Genomic DNA, 15,917 nt, shown 5'->3' with positions numbered 1-15,917 from the left:
AATTTTGCAAACGGCAACCAACCCCACAATAATATTTTTTTTTAATCCAACCAGGGACAGGAACCGGTTACCTTAACCGGGGTTTTTCATAGGGTTATTTTAGAGGTGTTTATAAAAACCCCTACCATAACGGTAACCGCTTAATAAGGTAACACTTTGATTCGGTAACCGTATCAGATCGAGTTAACCTCTGTTACCGGTAACCGAAATAAAAACCCAGTCTATTCAGTTACCTCATTATGAGGTTTTGGACCAGTTCAAACGATTGTAATCTTTACGCACACTTAAATTCAACTTATTATTGAATAACCGAGGTTGGCATGGGCGGTCTATGAAGCCTCCAGCACAAACAAGTTTTTTTGCCTTTCCTTTGTTTATCTTTATACCTGCCTGTGTGGTGTGTTCTTATTATAAATATTATTATATTATAACTAAAATATGTAATTAAAATAAATAAATTAAACATCCAATCTGTTATTCGAAATTAATCCCCACATGGCCCTTTACATCATCCGTTTTTGCCTTTTCACTCCAAAATTTATGTATTTACTTCGATCCTGTCCGATATGGAAATACCCCGCCATACTTTCATCAATTGACAGCAGTCTCCAAACCACTCTATCTAAAATTTTAAATGTTAATTTTGACCTCAGATCATGGACCCAGGCGGTTCTCCCTGTTCGATTTGGTGGCCTGGGTGTTCGCTCCTCGACCAGCGTAGCGTTGCCTGCCTTCTTGTCTTCCGTTTACTGTTCGCTGTCTCTCGTCGGTAAAATCTTAAATCTCCCTCAGATTTCCGGCGCTGAGATAGCGAGCTTGGCGGAGGCTGAGACCGCTTGGTGTGGCACGTGCCCAGGGGTGACCGCCCCGGCCACAAAACATGTCCAGAGAGCCTGGGATACCCCCGGCCTTAAAGCTACTCACGCGTCTCTAATACAAAATAGTCCGGACGACTCAGATCGCGCCCGCCTACTAGCTGTCTCTAGTTACGAATCGGGTCACTGGCTGAACGCCTTACCGTCTCGCAATATTGGTACTGTTTTAGAAAAAAACACGCTCAGAATATCAGTTTGCCTGCGCATTGGGGCCAAAATATGCTCCGCCCACACCTGCGCTTGCGGCAAGGACGTGGACCAGCTAGGTCGACATGGCCTCTCTTGCATCAAAAGCGCCGGCCGTTTATATCGCCACGGCACCATTAATGATTTGGTCCGGCGGTCGCTTGCTACCGTTTCTGTGCCTGCTACTTTAGAACCCTCAGGCATGGCGAGAGACGATGGTAAGCAACCGGACGGAGCCACACTGGTGCCGTGGAGACTGGGTAGGCCTTTGGTGTGGGACGCTACATGCGTAGACACCTTTGCGCAGTCCCACATCCAGGCTACCCGGGCACAGGCTGGCGCTGCTGCCGACCAGGCCCAACTACTCAAGCGCCGCAAATACTCATCTTTACTGCAAGATTATGAGTTTGCGGCGCTTGCAGTGGAAACAATGGGTCCTTGGTCGGCGGACATGAAAACTTTCATGGGGGACCTGTCGACACGGCTGGTCGACGCTTCGGGAGACCATAGAGCTGGCGCTTACCTCTCCCAGCGCATATCGCTGGCAATACAGAGAGGTAACGCAGCCAGCGTTATGGGCTCAATGCCGCAGGCGGAGGTTCTAGAAGGGGTATTCTCTTTATAACTTCTTTTTATTTTCATATATTTTATTAGTATATTTTAGTTTTTATATAATATTATAAGTATTAGTTAAATTTTTAAGTAGGTTTATTTTAATTTTAGTTTAGTTTTTAAATCGCTACATTTATAATATACGATTTGTAATGTTATGGTAAAAATAAATTTATATTGTAACTTCAGTTAAAAATGTATTATATTATTAATTAAATTGCTATTTAATAAATTAAATAAGTTTAATAAATTAAATAAATGAAATAAATGAAAAAAATTAAATAAATGAAATAAATTAAATAAACAAATAAACAAATAAATAAAATAAAATAAATAAAGTAAATAAATTAAATAAATTAAATAAATTAAATAAATTAAATAAATTAAATAAATTAAATAAATTAAATAAATTAAATAAATTAAATAAATTAAATAAATTAAATAAATTAAATAAATTAAATAAATTAAATAAATTAAATAAATTAAATAAATTAAATAAATTAAATAAATTAAATAAATTAAATAAATTAAATAAATTAAATAAATTAAATAAATTAAATAAATTAAATAAATTAAATAAATTAAATAAATTAAATAAATTAAATAAATTAAATAAATTAAATAAATTAAATAAATTAAATAAATTAAATAAATTAAATAAATTAAATAAATTAAATAAATTAAATAAATTAAATAAATTAAATAAATTAAATAAATTAAATAAATTAAATAAATTAAATAAATTAAATAAATTAAATAAATTAAATAAATTAAATAAATTAAATAAATTAAATAAATAAATTAAATTACATTAATTTAATAAATAAAGTCAATAAAATCAACAAAATATAAATAAAGTAAATAAAATAAACAATTATTTAGTATTTTTTTTAGTTCTGACGGCACATCACTAAAACTACTTTAATGTAGCAAACCAGTAAGCAACTGATAATAAAGGTTACCATAACTGAATGAAAACCTGTTATAAACCCTTAACAAAAACCCTATCGCGATGGGGTTTTGAGATTAACTCGGTTAAAGGTTAGGGTTACCGTTTCAATAAGGTTACCATTACAATCAGGTAACAGCATGATAGGGTTACCGAATGATACGGTAACCGAATCGATTGGGTTACCGAATTGATAGGATTAAGCGTTAAGAGGGGTTTTCCGGTCCTTGAATCCAACCTTAGTGTTAAAACATGAACGAAAATTTTGAATGGAGATTTAGCTGTGGGTTAGTTACTATTTGCAGAACTACAAAGCGCTAAAAATCATTTTAATAAAATACATATTGAAACGTCTGTTCTAATATGTAAATGAATGTTGAGCGAATTTCTGATAAAGAGTTATCCGGCGTGCAATTCCGTTTCGCGGAAATTAAAGAACGGATCCATATTCACTCACTGGAAATACTGGAATGGGCCCGGTATTTTAATAAGGTAAGCGTGTTGTGTGAGCTTAAACACACTTGCACAATGAAAACAGGTCACTTTGTGTGGAAAATGCCATTACCTAATATAGACTAGATTGACTAGTTTTATTGCTATTGAGTGTAGACCAGTGGTGGGCAAAGTGCGGCCCGCGAAAGGATTTATTTGGCCCGCCGCCGGTCATTTAAAAAAATGTATAATATGGCCAGCAATATAATAAAAATACATTTTTGCTGTAAATCTGGCCCTCCTCTGAAATTCCTTCAAGTTTTGGCCCCTCATGAAGAAAGTTTGCCCACCACTGGTGTAGACCATCTGTAAGGAAGCAGGTTTTATTTTCTTTTAGAGGTATAGGGCTTATCATCATGATTAAATCGGACACAATTTTGAAATTACATCATAACCTGAACAAAACCTTTTCTAAATTCTAATCGCGTGACCTGATCCAGCGGTTGTGTTGTTGGACAGATAATCGGCACTTTTTAGGGTTCCGTACCCAAAGGGTAAAACGGGACCCTATTACTAAGACTTCGCTGTCCGTCCGTCCGTCCGTCCGTCCGTCCGTCCGTCCGTCCGTCCGTCCGTCCGTCCGTCCGTCCGTCCGTCTGTCACCAGGCTGTATCTCACGAACCGTGATAGCTAGACAGTTGAAATTTTCACAGATGATGTATTTCTGTTGCCGCTATAACAACAAATACTAAAAACAGAATAAAATAAAGATTTAAATGGGGCTCCCATACAACAAACGTGATTTTTGACCAAAGTTAAGCAACGTCGGGAGTGGTCAGTACTTGGATGGGTGACCGTTTTTTTTTTGCTTTTTTTTTATTTATTTTTTGCATTATGGTACGGAACCCTTCGTGCGCGAGTCCGACTCGCACTTGCCCGGTTTTTTAAAATTATTAGTACTCTCCTCTACTCTACTCTCACTCCGTCTCTACTCGTAAAATTCGTGAAACCAAAGAGACAGTCCACCTCTTTGGAGGTTTCCCTGCACTCTACACTGCGTTGTCCGGTTCGTAGTCACCAGTCACCAACTCACCACACATCGAGAATCTTTCAGATAAAATTCAATGTACTCTGCCCTACAGCTTAAATCTAGCCTAGCGGATGCACCGCATGCCCACATCACTGCTCGGAGCTGGATATGAGGGACCAGGCCTGTCAACACCGCTGCCTACTGGGCATCTATCGTATGAAAAAGGAACCTCGACACGAAAAGAAGAAGAAGCTGATGCACTGTTATCATCCTTGCTTCGAATGTGTACATCTTCTCAAGGAGCTTATTGTTTCGTAAGCAACCTATTGGGAATCGAATTCTATCGCCTCGCCACTTCGTTTATCTACGCAGCTTGTTTAGATAACTAGAACCAAAATAAACCACCTGTTGTACAGGCGTGGCTTTCATCGATCGATTCAAGGGCAAAGGTTACATTTATTTATATGTAGCATTAACGACGAAGACGAACAAGAATAACTATAGAAGTCTGACTAAACTAAATCTCAAAATGACCTTAAGGGAATTGTGCCGCGAGCGACTCCACTGTACAGCGCGCATGTTGAGAACGTCATATACTGCCGCGCACAAGGTTTGACATATACAATTTTATTTTATAAGACAATCAAAACTTATTGACCCATCACAGCTTTTTTTTAATGGCGGGAAACCATGTATTGGGAATGGGTAATATTGAAAACTGAGGGCGGGGTGTATTTATGAAGAAGAGAACTTTAATGATATGTGTCAGTCATATGGATCGGTTTTTGAAGTCAAAAATGTTTTGAGAGCTTCGTCTATAAATATATTTTGTCTCTGATCGACACTCATTTTTGAATTTCTTGTTTTACATATTTCCCTTAGCCTTAGGGTCGTGACCAATCATAATGTTCCTCTATATAGCGCGGTCAAGGGTCCCAGTTACGACTGTGGTGTTGATTGGCGGATACCTATTTAAGTTTCGGCTTGGTTTTTAGATTTATGTTATTTTGTCGAATTGGTACCTACGTTTTCTGTAAAAACTCTAACCATTTGTAGAGAAGCCCGAAAGTTTTGGTTTACCTAGCATATATTCATTTAGAAACTAACTTAAGAGAATTTATTTAGATAGAACCTTCAAAATTGATGACGGATCCTTAATCATCAGGACTTGAGGCATTTTGAGTCAAGATTATCTATTGAAGTCAGAGTTCTAAGTTCTTTGCTAAGTAAATATTAGTAACTCAACTTACCAAAAATAAAGCAGCTAACCACTTCCACGAACAAAAATGTAAATAAGCCACGGGCAAACCAATTTGTTCCAGTATTATACCCGGTTATCCAATCCGGGTTCGTAACATGAGAAAGCTAACGGCACGGAACCAAACAAAAAGAATTGAATGTTTGTATGCGTTGTGCAGCACAGTAGTATGTAATACAAACGATTATACCTATGCTACACAATTGAAAACAATTTGAATAACTGCATGTTTAATTATGTTAATATCGAGACAATTAGTTAAATTGAGACATTTGAATATGTAGGTATTATATGAGTTAATTTAATTAAGGTGAAACCTCATTTGTTATTCATTCATTAACTTTGACACACTTGTTGACAAGGCGCGTGTCGCAACCTAAAGCATACAAATTGAAATGAAAACATTTTGTACATTTCAAAGTTAGGGAAATAACAACTAATCTATATTTTTTTTCTTTGGTGATTGCACTTATTTCAAATTGTCTTAAAATTTCATAACTTTTAAACATTATTACAATGGTATTCAGAATTAAATATAATAATAATTTATAATAGATTACAATCATCAAAACAGGCCGCTAGTTGTACAGGAAGATATTCCTACATCGGAACCCTAATTATAGATGTATTTTTAGTGTTCCGTGCAAAACTTTGTTCACGGAACACTTATGGGATCACTTCGGTCTTGCAAATCAGTTAAATGAGTTTTTTTTTATTAGGGATAGCATATTTTCTACGGATCGGTTGCACTAACCACTCAGCAGATAATTATAAAATCTATAGAAATGTTTAGCGTTATTACCGTTACAGACGGTTTAGTACAACCAGCCCTAAATCAATAAACTCCAGATAAACATTTTGACATGGTCGTCAATTCATTAAGATTTATACCGCAGCGCGTGCGATCTACAAGATAGATAGATACAAATTGTCGGCCTATCGATAAGCGTGCGTACGCGCCGACGCCTCAATGAATCAATTGACATGCACAACGGCTCTCTACTAAACGTAAAACGCGTTGTTTGATGCGTGCGTTTCGATTGAAAAGAATGTCGCTAAATGTGATCTCACTCGCATATATTTTTCTGATTGTGGCATGTTTACAAATATGGTAACATGTGAAGTACGCTTTATGGCTAAGTTTCATTGTAATTTTTGGAAGAAACATTGCTAGTAAAGGAGTAAAATTAACACCTTCCCTATATCACAAAGGTACCAAAATGAGTACTAGCTAACACTATGGGACTAGGACACGTAACTAAAAGGATGGATTTTTGCATACCATGCAAGTTACTTATGTGAAATTAGAATGTACATACTTAATTTAGTTTGGGTTAGGCACATTTTGTCCTTAAAGGTTAAAGGAGACTGAGACAGGAAATGTAAACATATTATTTTGCTTGAACATGGGTTGAACAATCATCTTGCTGAAGAATCCCACATGACAGTACCGCAGCTCGAACAGCTCATCTTCAGTAGGTAATAACAACAAGGTAGTTATGGTATACTTAGCTGTTCACAACAGTCAATTTACCAATCATTTTTTGTCAAATCTAGGCAGCATCAATTACACTGCCCAAGGTTATGAAATTAAATCACAAAGCGAACGCGAAACTACACTTTAAACCAGATTAGCAAGAGCTGGAGCACTAATTAGGGTGGTTAAATCAATTTGCCGCTAAATGACTCTTGACTCCGTTGCTAAACTTGAACCGGTGGAATAATCTAATTTGAGCACCCTGTAAGAGCCCTTTTACATTATTCAGTGCGATGTCAAGATTTGAAAGGCTGAAGGCATCGGGGCAGGGCATTGCGAAATATGTAGGTAAGTACCTGTTCTTCATTCAAATATTTACCGGAGATGTCGGAACTCCTTTTTTATCGGATTTTAATATGGTTTGCTAGTGACCCATCTCCAATGTCCGGACCGATTTGATCAGATATTGGAAGGACGTGGAATTGTAGTAGGCCATATTTAAACATCTGATTATCATAACGCGAAAAAAGTAGTCATGAGAATAGTGTCATGTCAGATAATGTAAAACGAATCTTTGCGAAGACCTGCAATTTTTGACTAATTATCAATTAATGCCACATAACATAATTTAAACAAGTACAATTCTGTTTAGTTATTGACATTCCTTTTCTACCTATCACCACATAAAGTACTCTACATACATACTTAGCATTAATCTTCTCCCCTCACAGACTCTCCATGGCACCAAGTAAACAAGATCTCCCCTGCCTTAGTCGCGCGAATAAGATAATAGGGAAAGCGCTGTTTCCATTCAATTTCCATGGCTCTCCGTAATTTTGCCGCCCTCCGTTCGATCCCTTTGGAATTGACGTCATGTGCCAAGGTCACGGGTTTCTGAGAAAACTACGATGGACGTGACTTCATATTTCGTGAGTGTAATAGACTAAATTAATTGGTGACAAAATGGGTCTACAGCGTAATATTAATATGGCCTTAGGCCACGCTGTTAATTTGATAATCTAGAGTATCTCAGACAATTTTGAAGTAGTTGTTACACCGTAAATAAATTGTAGAGATCTTTCAAAAATTATAAATTGAGAAAAAGTTAAAATGCACACTTGTATTTCAGTTATCAACTTATCATTTTGTTAGCGTAGCGATTTGGATTTTTAGTTTTATGGGGGCCCATTTAATATGGCTGCTTAAGTCAAAAAATGTTAAGTTATGTGAATCAGTAGGTTTTTCGACTAAAAATTACGATTTTTCCAAATACAAACGCAAGGTGGGCCGGCCACGCCTCACTATAGCGTCAACAGGCACAGCCTTGACCCTGCCCGCACCAGTAGCCGGAAATTATGACAATTTCGTAAGTAGGTAATCCTGTCCCAAACGTACTCTTCGCTTAAGACTAACCAGTGTAAGCAAACCTACCAGATTTAACACTTCATCTTCTCTTTTCTTTCTCCGTAATTCACCTGTACCCACCAGCAACAACACACACAGCACTACAGCAGCTCTAAAGCACCAGAACCTGCACAGTGCACACTGCACAGGTATATGGTAGTTAGGTATGTACCTAATGTAGGTACGTTTTATGACCTACAATCCATAATGCAATGCATATTTTTTCTTAAAGTTCAATGAACAGTTTCGTTTTTTTTTCTCAATGTTTTGTGTGATGTGAACACAGAACATACTTAGCATGTTACCAAAGGTGCGGTAGTGAATTATCATTTTGACCTGAGATTTTGACAGTCAGTTTCGTCGACCGATCGACACTTATGTTATGTTCGTATTGGTTTGTTTAAGTAAGGAGCTCTTTATGCGATCCGAACCGGCCCGTGCCAATCGCTATTGAGGATACAGTCAGTTTGGCTAACCGAGTTGGACCAGCGACCCCTCGTCGCGGCAATTGCGTCCCAAAATGTCTGCAATCACTGTCTCGTGATGCACTTCCTGGCTAAAATCTCCACTGATTCTGTTTTACTGATATTACTTGGTGCATTGGGTAGGTATGTTGAGTACCAGTTTTGTAATGGATTTAATATTATAATATAATACTATACTCAATAACTGTATTAGATTTATATTTGGACTTCGTAAATACGATCATGTCTCCTTTTACCGCCGGCAGCTCAACTGGCTCTCCATCCGTCGTCGTAGGTCCTTTCGGATCCTTTGTATCCTATTTTCGATCCTGTTTGAGCCTTCTGCTCCTGGATATCTCAAAAGTAAATTCGTCTTCGATACTCCTCGTCCAGGATGTGAGCTGCGTACCTCCCGCGTTCTCAAACTGACCATACCTTCTCACCGTACTGGTTTTATGACTAATTCTTTCGCCGTCCAGGCTAGTCGTCTTTGGAATTCACTCCCTCTAAATATTAGACAAGCTCCAAGTAAGTTTTCTTTTAAGCGGTTGTTGCGTAAGCATTTGCTAAAACAAGAGTTCGAATAATATCCATCATTATTATATTTATAGTATGTATTGTATAAATATGTAGTAGTTTATATATATTTTATTTATTTATGTAGTTTATATGTATAGTTTGCTTTTTTTATATTCACTGAATAGGTATATTTCTCTCTCTGCACCAATTGTAGATGTCTGTTTGGCCCTATGGTTGACTGGTAGAGAATGCCATTTGGCATTAAGTCCGCCATTTGTACATTTTTGTATATACTTTGTGCAATAAAGTTTAAATAAATAAATAAATATTATCCGATTACGATCCTAAGTACGTTACATAAGCAGGTGTGAACGACACAGCGCGGATTACCTAGTCCTACGATATTTTATAATGTGATACATTCATTGTATTAATATTATACTACCTCTCCCGTGCACCTTTTCTGTAGGAGACTTTGAGCCCCTGCAAATGCGTTCAGGCTCATTGGGGATAAAAATCGCATTCGGTTCCCAAAGAGAGACACTGAACTCAAAGCAATTAACTGTTTTGGACTGTATATATAATATATGGATAAATATGGATTTCTGACACACAAATACATATCCTGTCCTTAACGGGATAGGGAGAAAAATAAGCACCAAAATGTCTCTACATGAATTTACATTTATATATTTAAGCAAATTATACACAACGCACGTACACGTATGAGGCAAAAAATGCTAAATAGGTAAGTGTGACAGGAAAGTGGCAAATGGCAAGGCCGTTTTGCATTGTAGTGATCCTAATCTGTCTAGTTAAATGCGATTTGAGGTGATTCCGAGTGACGCGTTCGTAGTAACTGAGGTCACGAACTCACGAACGTAAACATACATTGTAACTAGCTGAAAGGGTATAGCAGGATAGCCTTTGAAAAATTGCCCCCAGCGTTTTTGGGTCGAAACTATAATCAAACGATGCCTTTTGAAGAGGTAATACCCTGCACAAAGTTTCATCCCTCTGTTACCCCCTGGGGGTGAAAAACACCCGATTAACCCCAAAACTGTTTTATTAATTTTTTCCTAAGCTATATGAAAGTGACGAATTTCAAATTTTGTACAAATATTAATGAGACTAAAGGCTTTATATTAAAAAATATGACCCTCCTAACCATTTAAATTCCTGTAAAAAAAAAAAATTAATCACCCTGTATAACAAGTTCGACTCTTGGTACACACACCATTTTTTTTTTCAAATATGAACCAATTTATATTCTACATCATACAAAATTTTCATCGTCCTAGCCCAGAAGGAACATTGCGAAATTAATATGAATTGGCTCTTTGGTGCCTACTATTAGTAGGTTTAGTAAGGAACACAAATGTATGGAACAGCATGCACTTTAGTCTCAGGCGATGCCGCTTGGCACGATTGTTCCTTAGGTCAAACAAAGCTGATTTGCCCCGGTAGACACGAGGTCGTACCGTGCATACCCCCCAAAAAGGGGGGGTGAAAGGGTCGGCTCCCCAGGTCCAATCTATGCTATATTTCTTCCTGTTCTTAGCAACTAGGGCAAGTAATATAAATATCATTTTCGTATAATATAGGAACGAGGATTTCATTTTTGAAATAATTATTATACCTTTTCATACATTGCCTCTTCAAAAGGCATCGTTTGAATATAGTTTCGACCCAAAAACACTGGGGGCAATTTTTCAAAGGCTATCCTGCTATACCCTTTAAGAGCACTACCTACATTGATGAAAAGTAGGTATACTTACTATGTTGTTTACTTGCGGCAAAAATACCAGTTTATATTATCACAACAATCCTTTAAACCAGTGCAGGTTTCTAACTTTTTCAACATATGGTTATTCCGTAACGTAAATAATACTATGTAATTTTTAGTGTAGGTAGGTACTTACTTGTTTAATACCAAGTCCAACTCGCTATCCCCATAGAAATAAAAGAATATCTGTTTTATCCGTAGGGGGCTAAATCGCCGCTGGGTTCAGAAACAATGATCTGAACACACTAAAACCTATACCAAAATTCAACAATATAATTGTAATAATTTACGAATACATGACATGGCGAAAGCACAAGGGCCTGATTTAACTGCGAAATCCTAAAAAGAACGAAGACCGAACAAAGACACTTCACAGACCCTTGGAAAGTTCGCACTTAAGGCGCGAAGTGGAGGGCGCGGCAAGGTTGGTTTCTTGAGAGATTTTTCCAATCATAGCGGTACGAGGTAAGAATGGACTCAACGTTCTATTGAATACCCTTATTTTAACACGTCTGACGAAGGAATGGTAGGTATCGGGTAGGTACGTATATCTATTTCTTTAGCATTTTACTTAACCAAGGTAGGGATGCCACTGTTCATGATTCCTAGGATACGAAAGCTTTGCTGTTTAGAGCTTCAATCAGCTGAGCCAGCCCATGATGAAGTGTGAAGTGTGAATTCCAATAGTAATCGGTAACTACCAGTAAAATGGCACTGCCTTGGCTGCCTACGATTTTAAGTCCCGAGTTCCTAACTCCCACAAGTCCACTGCATTTATTTAAAACGAAAACCTTTGTATTCTTAGCAAAAAGTCCTTTTAAAGTATAGATTTTACTGAACGGGCAATAGGATCGTAAAACTGGGTAGGTATAGGTTAGCTGATTATTCGCAGTTCGCAAGGCTGTAGTGATGTCATAGAGTGATGTCAAGTAATAAAGGCTGTCCTCACTCGCAAGTGGGCACGTTTTGATTAACCATTTAACCTTCTGACCTGTCACATCAGGGTGTCTGAGAGTAGAATAGTTTGTGTAAAGGTTATCACTTAGGGCCACTTGCACCATCCAACTAACTCGGGGTTATGTGATTAAACCGTTAACCCAGTGTCAAATTGCACTGGTAACCATGGTAACTCCAGGTTTAACCGGTTAACCCCGGGTTAGTGAATTGGTGCAAGTGGCGCTTAGTCGATTAACCCAATTAATTGATCAGGTGAGCAACTGGGAAGTTAGTGCTTCTGGGCATTTTCCGCAAATCGATAACCATTGTGCCTATTTTGGGCCCGATTCGGATTTTGAAATAGACATCTATTAGACATCACCAAGATACGATAACGATATGTTTAAGATCTAATCTGTCAAATTTGACATTTGCGCGATTCTGGAGATACTGTTGAACAATTTCCACAGGATATAACTTAGAGACTATCCAATTCACATCTAATAGATATCTTACTCTATCTAACGTAAAAGTGACATTTGGTTGCACGAATTACGCTGCAAAAGAGAACTAGTTGATATCTAAACTATAACGTATCTAGAATGGATCTAGTACGTGTCGTCTCTTGTGAATATCTTGAAGTTCGAATACGGCAGTTTGCGTAAAACGAGGTAGCGCTACTCTAACCACCCCAGCTCCTCCATGAAGCCTAGCAAAGTTTTCAGGTTGCTAACTGCCTCTTTTAGTGTGCACGGAGTCCCTAGGTATTTGATCCTGTATACTTCTACCTGTTTGCAGTCTAGGAGAATATGTTTTGTTGAGCAACTGGGAAAAACGTGAATAGAAAGTGTTTCAAATCAGCCTAAGAACAGTTATGTAAGAACAATTGTAATATATTTTTTGCCTATGTGACTATATCGCTATATGATTAAATAATAAATTGTAATAGGGGGGGACACTTTCCCAGTGGCTCTTTCTTTACCACTTATCCCGTAAGTAAATTTTAATACATTTGTTTATTGGTTTTATTTATGTTGTATGTATTTTTACTTAATGAAATACTCAATACAAAACTTAACTTTTTATGTTTATGGTTATCATAACTAGTTAACACATTTCTTTTTTTATCCAGTATTACATATTACATACAAATGATTCTCTAGTACATTTTGTTTTATTTACACTACCTAGGTATCAATCACCAGGTAACATCTACAATTTGGTTAATAACAATTGTTTATTTTTATATCATCAAAAGCAAAGAAAACAGGTCAATTGAGTAAGTAAGTAAGTAATTAAAAATTTATTTGTGGAACACAGGTACATTTAAGGTAATTATGTAGTATTACACTACACTACATAATTACCATTTCTCTTCAGTACGGTTTTCAGTAATAAGGCACAGGTTATTATTCAATAGATCCATTACATAATTAATTAATAATTAATCCATGACCCTGAATGTCCCTTGCCTGACAAGTGGACATGCCATTAAAAGAGTCCCGAAGTGTAATTAGGTCACTAGACCGGGTCAATTAAACTGGCCTCTTCTACGCCTGCCATCATATCACATCAGCCGACACTTAGTTTCCTGACACTTGTCTGTCAGCATATTAATGAGTTTGCTGTGAAAACAGTTATCTAATATTAATTGAGACAAAAGTACCTATGCTTTAATTTGGAGGATGACATAATGATCTCTTATCTATTTTATATTAACATGATTGGTCTAACAATGTCTATTGATTGAAATTATCTTAACAACAACTTAATTGTGATTGTTTGTATATGTTACGTAAGTTCAATGTTTTTGTTGTCAATTTAATTGGCAAAATATAGTGAAACTGTTTTTATATAAATTAACTACCCCTGTAATTTACCTATATTTATAAATAATACACTAACTCACTTTCTCTGTTCTTTTTCTTTAAAAAAAGACATGGATAATCTATAAAAACTATTTCATTTATATGGTAAATTTTCTTTTTTGTTATTATTGAGAGACCATCAGTTTTACTAAAAGCCACATGTATACATGAATACATGAATACAGTCAGCAGCACAAGTCGCTAAGCGGGCCAAGTGTCCAAAATGATCTTAATGCGACTTTATTGTTAAGAGAATAAGAGTATGTGATATTTTTGAACACCTCGCCCGCTTAGCAACTTCTGCTGCTGACTGTACATCTAAATTCTGCAGAAACAACTATCAAACAAGTGTTTTTTTTTGACAAAACTGAGCTCTACTTTTCTCAACAGGCTTAGGTAGTTTAGTTTCTTATCAATTAGCAGAAAAGGTCAGAAATTATCAATTTCCCTTATAAGTAAGTTATTGAAAAAACTGTAGGTTTGTGATAACCTGTGACCTAACATTGATCAATTAGCGATATGAAATTTCTTGAAAGTTTATGATATTAAACAATTATTTTTCAAACTAATCTTGAGGTTTACATTGACATTCTTCTTAATATTCCAATGATTTGTTTGTCTAATGGCTTCCTTCCTCCTGATTCCTATTCTTGTAAAGATTTATAGTTTCATGCCTAAAAGTGAACATGCATTGATTATTGAAGGAAAAAAATTAGATTTTTCAAATTAATTCTATCAAAAATTTATAATTAATGTCATCTCTTTCAGATTAAAAATCTCTGAACTGCCGATTATTATCTAGACATTCAATAGCTAAAATGTCATAGGTTTTTTAATAATAATAAACTAGCGACCTGCCCCGGCTTCACACAGGTTAACAATTTATACACCTTAACCTTCCTCAAGAATCACTCTATTGATAGGTGAAAACCGCATGTAAATCCGTTCAGTCGTTTTTGAGTTTATTGCGAACAAACATACAAACACACAGACAGATGCGACGGGGGGCTTTGTTTTATAAGTTGTAGTGATAATCAAGTAAGCTGTATACAAAGTTAATTTCACCTTCACGCCTAGAAACCTTCACCCTGTATTAAGTTACGTATTGTATCATAATATCTGCATAACCATTATCTTCCAAGGTCAAACAAAAGATAACATAACAATCTTCAATAACAGAGCATGTGATGTCTATTCATGTGATACAATCTAACAATTTGCCTATCAATGATTTCAATCAATTTGTTTGCCTCGCATTTCGCTCTCGTAAATATGTTAAGATGACGCACAAAAAATTTGCTGTAGCATCATAAAATTATTTATTTATATATTGGTCAGTATGGTTTAGTGGAGCTTCGCCGATAATACCGCATACGCCCAAAATAGGTCACATCCCTGTTTAGACCGACACCTAGTCCGAGCTGCGCGAAAAACCCGCAAGACTGCAGCCTTTCTTTTATTAAATACTCAAAGAAACACACCCAAAAAAATATAATTAAGTCACATACATTTTCCTAAGTCATAAATGACTGTATTTTGATAGAAATCATTGAGGAAAACGTTCGAAAATCGCGGAAAATGCCTACTATTAGTACCTGTTTACTTTTGTTGTCGACCCCGTTCGCCTTGCCGTCTGGGACGTTCCCGTTGTTTTCCTCACTTTTTTCACTTTTAACACCCTCCAACGCCATGTTCAAACGGTTATTTTATTCACTCTCATGCGAGAAATGTGATAATTTCTCTTATTTCACTACACATGAAATAGTTTCTCACAAATTCAATACGAGCTTGTCGTGCCGCGAGCGACTGTTCCATAGACAAACGTCCGCACGTCGCCGTTCGTCCGTCACAACGCGACGCAGTGAAACGCATTGGGTGCGAGTGCGAGAGAGTACGAGTGTGCGAAAGAAACAAACTAATGCACACATGAGTGAAATGGAGTAACAGTATGAAAGAGAGAAAAGATTATGAAAAAAGTAAAGTAAAATAAAATATGCACCAACCTCAGTACCAAATCATGTTTGTTAGATGAATGCAAAATAAAATAAATCCTTACTCCTTAGCGTAACTCAGTACGTAATGCGATGAGAAAGAAATCGATTCTCGTTCGTTACAAATGGT

Source organism: Cydia splendana, chromosome 22 (genome assembly GCF_910591565.1).
Source record: "Cydia splendana chromosome 22, ilCydSple1.2, whole genome shotgun sequence".
Classification (NCBI taxonomy): domain Eukaryota; kingdom Metazoa; phylum Arthropoda; class Insecta; order Lepidoptera; family Tortricidae; genus Cydia; species Cydia splendana.
This window is presented reverse-complemented; position numbering follows the sequence as displayed.